Genomic DNA, 6,000 nt, shown 5'->3' with positions numbered 1-6,000 from the left:
CTATTAATTATGATAGAACTTTCAATCTATCCACCATTCTTCTTAATTTATCTCCAATATTTTCTATCGCTTAATTCTTCTCTGTTGTGTACTTTTCTTCTGTCTTATTAGGTTGATTTTCTCTTCAACTGTATTAAATCAACTGTTAATCATGTGTCTTCTCTTTTTAAAAATTTTATTAAAATTTTCAAGATTTCCAATGGTGCTTTTTGTTTATATCTGCATGTTTGTGCTACATAACTTTTCTTTTTCATTGAAAAGATGGTACTAGCTTTTTAAAACATCTCTACACACTCTCTCAGTATGCATATTTTATAACCCTTTTTAACTTTTTTTTATTTCTACCTCATTAGGTATGAATTCTTCCATTTGTTACATCAGCTGACCGCCTCTCTTAATGATACATTTCCTCCTGTGTTTATCACTTTTGTCTGAGATCTCTTATAGAGGAGCTTATAAAGGAACTTTTCTTCTCATGCAAATTCCTCATTTCATGTGGTTTTTTTCAGTTGCCTCAAGAAGGTCCTCCATGTTGAACAAATCAATCCTTATTTGGAGGCTTTTTGTAGGCTTCATTCACATGAGTAAAACAAGTTTGGACCTCATGCCCACATGCTATCTTGGATAAGGTGTTCTGATGGATGCTTTTCTGTTCTTTTAAGATCACAGGAAAGTGAAAAAAAAAAAAAAAAGATCACAGGAAAGTGGCACATTGTTGCCATGTCCTAAGGGTTCAAATAAAATTAATTCAGGCCATTTCAATGTTAGTAGAGCTATCTGGCACCCAGCTTCATTCCACTCTTTGGCCATAAAAAGGCTATGGCCATCAACTATTTCTGTCTGAGAATATTAACATTCAAATCCATTTTCTGCATCTATTCACTCTTTTCTGTGGGGTCCCATTTTTAATCCCCACTATGCCCTTTTTAGTGTTCCTGGAACATGGAAATTCCTCTACTATTCCTTTTTTTTAAAAAAGCTATTTATTTTAAATATTTTAATATATTTCACATTTAATTTGTATATTTTAATATTTAAAAATATATTTCATTGAAATTTCTGTTCTTTGAGAGCAAAAACGGATGATTTTGTATTTGCTCACTCAGGCATATTAATTGATGTCCAAATCCACTTACCAAATATCTTTCCTTTAAGAGTATTATATGTACCAAATTATTCCTCTTTACAATGATAAGAAGCCAATAAAGCCATTCTTTGGAATAAGAACCAAACTCCCACAAGACAAAAGTAAAAACAAACAAAAAGAAAGATCTGAAGAATCACTACTCTACTTTTTATTTTTTGAAATTTTGAAATATCATAAGATCATATGCATCACATAAAAATAAGAATAGTGATTTCTTTTTGTCCTATTTGGAAACTATTAAATATAGATTTCTTTTTTCATGAATATTTTCATGTATCTTTCTTTGCAGTATACTGTCAAAGTAATTTAAACAATAGATATAATTCTAGTATTTTGAAACTATTCTTCACTTAATAATTACCGGATATAGACTTACAGTTATTTGGTTAATTATTTGATTGATTTTTGTTAAGAATATTTTCCCCTTGGGACCCTGGGTGGCTCAGCGGTTAAGCATGTCTGCCTTTGGCTCAGGGCCTGATCCTGGAGTACCAGAATCAAGTCCCACATCGGGCTTCCTGCATGGAGCCTGCTTCTCCTTCTGCCTATATCTCTGCCTCTCTTTCTGTGTCTCTCATGAATAAATAAATTAAATCTTAAAAAAAAAAAGAACATTTTCCTCTTGCTCTAAAACTTCACGTGTATGTACACAGGGAAGTTGTACTTGGAACAACTCCCTCCTACAATAAAGGTTTTGTTACAGAAACACACATAGAATTCTGCTATGAACTTTGAACTTTATAGTAGATGATAGTGCATAAGGTAACGCTGATCTTAATGAAGATTAGGATAAAAAAATCTTAATTTTCTTGCTTTATGACTGGCTTACCTAAAAAAAAAAATACAATCCCTTTGCTCCCTTAAAATCTAGACATTATAGTTTAAATACATTTATAGTTTAGTTTCATGGTTTAAATTTTAAGCACATAGCAGAATAAAAATCTTATGACTCAATAAAGGATCTATAGAGTATTCCCTATTTGTTTTGCTGAATATGACTGATCTCCATCTATTTGTGAGTTCCCAGATACAAAATGAAATTCTAAAAATGGTTTGAGGCCTTTCATTTATTATCTTTTTAGTCTGTAGCCTCTGAAAGAATAACCTGTCTTTCATTTCTAGTCTCAATGACTAATGTTCTCTCTCTTTTCTCTTGCTTGGTCCAGCTAAGCATTTGTTGAATTTAATCTTTTCAAATAATTATTATTTGACTTTGTTGGTTTTCTGTTTCTTTATTTCTACCTTTTTTGTTGTTGTTTAAGCTTTGTCCCTATCTTTATTATTTCCTCTCTTTGGTTTACTTTTGGTTTAATTTATTCTTCTCTAACTTCATAAGGTGAAACATTAGGTGACTGGTTTTATATTTTTCTTTTTTAGAAAATATAGTCACTTAAAATTATTTTTCCCTTCAGTCATTTCTTCAGCTGCATTCCACATGTTTTGAGAGTCACCTTATCATTATCATTCAATTCAAAATATTTTCTAATTTCTCTTATATTTCTCCTTTGATCTATGATTAATTTAAGACTTATTTTTAATTTCCAAATATTTATAGTTTCCTCTGAAACAAAATTATTCTTACCGATTGATTTATGATTTGTTTCATACTAAAATTACAGTTCCACTTCCTATAGTATGTAGAAATCCTGCAACTATGTAAGTAAGGCCTTTTAACCTTTCCATCCCCTTTCTCTTTTATGGATCTATTGTCATATGCATCATATCTACAAACACTAAAAACTGCATAAGTCAATGTTATAATATTTTGTTTAAACAGTTATATGTATTTTTAGAGAATTCGAGAAAAAAAGTTACCTATATTTACTCAGATTTTGTAATTTCTGATGTTTTTTATCCATTTCTAAAGATCCAGATTTATTTCTGGGACCATTTCCCTTCAGCCTGAAGAATTCCTTTAGCATTTCTTTTAGAGTAGCTTAGCTGGTTTTCATTAGAAGACTTCATAGGGTGATTCACAATGAAAAGCAAAAATTGATGCTAGAGATCTTTTTTTCTTCTAAAATTTATTACATGTAAGTAAAATGCTAAACACAGTGCTACGACTTTTTTAATGTTATGTGATTGGTTGCCTTTAGATGATACATGATGAAGACACACGTACAATCACCTGAAACAGGAAAATTTAAAGCTCAGCCCACGCACAGGTAGCAGTTTCTTTTAACTAATAAGTATCTATTTAAGATTTAATTAACAATAGGGGATCCCTGGGTGGTTCAGTGGTTTAGCGCCTGCCTTTGACCCAGGGCGCGGTCCTGGAGTCCCGGGATCGAGTCCTACGTCGGGCTCCCGGCATGGAGCCCACTTCTCCCTCTGCCTGTGTCTCTGCCTGCCTCTCTCTCTCTCTCTCTCTCTCTCTCTCTCTCTGTGTCTATCATAAATAAAAAAAAAAATCTTTAAAAAAATTTTAAAAGAAAGATTTAATTAACAATAAAACTTAAAATTCAGTTTCTCCATCTCATGAGTCTCATGTCAAGTGTTCAGTAGTCAACATGTGGCCAGTAGCTGTCATACTGGAAAGTGCAGATGTGAGGAGTTTCCTCGGGGCAAAGAGTTTTATTTGACAACATCACAGAGAGCCAGCACTATCAAGAGCCACAGTGTTTCAGGAACAAAGATATGGGACACCCTACTAGATAAGAAGTACCAATTAGATGAGGTATTGGCTTTCATTTCGGAATGATTCAATGTCTAAAGTGTTGATAATAAAATCCTGGTTCATGCTCATGAGTAAAGTGTCCACCAGCATCTAGAATTTGAAGGATTTGAAAGTAAGAATTATCTTCGTAACCACCCACCGGGATTTATGGATGGCAAAGACATAAATGAGAAACTTGCTCTCAGAGGCCTGGGGGGTTTGTCATGAAGCTTTTCTTCACCTTTCTATGCTTTGCTTTTGTGCAGTTAATCCTTTCCTCACGCATCTTCTTCCCTCGTAATCCCAAAATGGCTCTGGCAATTCTCAAGGCTCTAGGCTTTCTTCAAGTCAAGAAGGGAAAACGGCATCCATGGCCCAGCATTCCAAACAAAAGTCTTGGTACTCTAACAAGACTACAGCTTTTCGACTTCCCATTCCAAACCCATTCCCTGTTAAAATTTGTAGTTTAATGTGCTGATTGGTTTAAACTATTCAAGGTCATTTCCAGGAGCTGAATGTGATATCAATCTCATAACCATAACATTGACAACATGTCTGTGATACCTTTTCTGATGCTACTCTAATGCAAAGATGCACTGACTTCTGGGTGTTTTTTTTGTCAGCATATTACATAAAAGAGTTAAGAAAGTTGGAGAAATGACAGGTTACAGATAATAGTTGGGGTTATGCCAGGTTACACCAAAAGACAAGATGCTGTGAGAAGGCAGAATGGAGACAGAAACACCCCTCTTCATTTCATAAGGTGGCATCAAAGACAAAATTATGGGCCCTGAAAATTAATGTAAGACAAAGCTTAATACGTCATTCATGATGCTATCAATATTCCCTGAATATTCAGGGAATATCCAATGGGATACCCCATTTTCTCAGATAGGCTGAGAAGGAAGAAAGAATAAGCATATGTCCACACAAACACTTGTACATAAATGTTTATAGCAACTTTACTTGTAACAGTCAGAAACTGGAAATGACCCAGTTGTACATATTGTATATGTGAATACACATGTGTATAGGTGAATGGATAAGAAATTGTGGTACATATATCGGAAGGACTATTAACATATAATATTAATATATAATATTATATTATGAAATATATAATACATATTTTATGGAATGTTACTCAACAATGCTTTTTTAGCGAGCAACTTTTATTTAGTCTTTTCAAAGCACTTAATTTGGTTTTCATAGAAAAAAATCTTTTTATTTACTCCCATAAGAAATAGGGGCTTATATATTATTTAATTAAATCATAAATAACATGACCAGTAACATCGCCATGAATAGATTTTGAAAGAAACATAGCTGACCTATGCTGAGCAGAGAATTCAATAAGTGGAAGTGAGAATATGCAAGCAGACCAGGGAATAGCCTCCTAGGTGCTCCTCATGAGGTAGGCATCTGTCAGGAAGTTTTACAGAAGAGGATGGCTAAATCTGACAAGTTGCTTAATTGGTGGTCAGTTGAAAGAGCCTCTGCTATATTGCTAAATTGCCCTTCAGAAAGAGGTATAGATTTACACTTTCACAATGAGATTATGAAAGTCCTCATTTCTTACAACCACTAAATGTTTTTTAAATCTTCGGTTATTTTAAAATAATTAAAAATAGTATCCCACTGTTATATCAATTTGCATTAGATTCCTAGTGGTCATTTTTAGTACTTGTCAGCCATTTCCTGTACAATTGGGACATGCAGATTGTTCACAGCAAGGCATCTTGGGTCTTCTGCATCTCCTGGTGGGGCTGTAGGCAGAGGCAGCCATAAAAAAATAAGGATGGAAAGAGGCCTGGAGTCTCTGTGATTTGGGCATTGTAAGGCTCAGTAGTCAATCATGCAGGTTTGTGTAACTTTCTCTCGTTTTATAATGAAGTATTAATTCTAGTTCAGCTGATAAAAAAAAAATCATTATTTAAATTTGGACTCTACTAATTTTTAAGTTCTGAACTAAAAGAAAAAAAAAATCGGGTCTCTCACATGTTCCAGTTTTCTTATCCTGAAGCCTGTCATTATTCTATTATTATGAGTTTTTGCTGAGGAGAGGAGAAAAAATAGATTATAGTTATCTCACATTTATTCCTTATAAACCTTAATTAGAAAGGTTTCATGGTAATGCTTTCAGCTTACCTAATCCATTTCTTCCTCATTTTAATCTTTGCACAGGAATGGCTTTTAT

This window comes from Canis lupus, chromosome 25 (genome assembly GCF_011100685.1).
Source record: "Canis lupus familiaris isolate Mischka breed German Shepherd chromosome 25, alternate assembly UU_Cfam_GSD_1.0, whole genome shotgun sequence".
Lineage (NCBI taxonomy): Eukaryota > Metazoa > Chordata > Mammalia > Carnivora > Canidae > Canis > Canis lupus.
The sequence above is the reverse complement of the archived record's forward strand: the minus strand, read 5'-3'. Positions refer to the sequence as shown.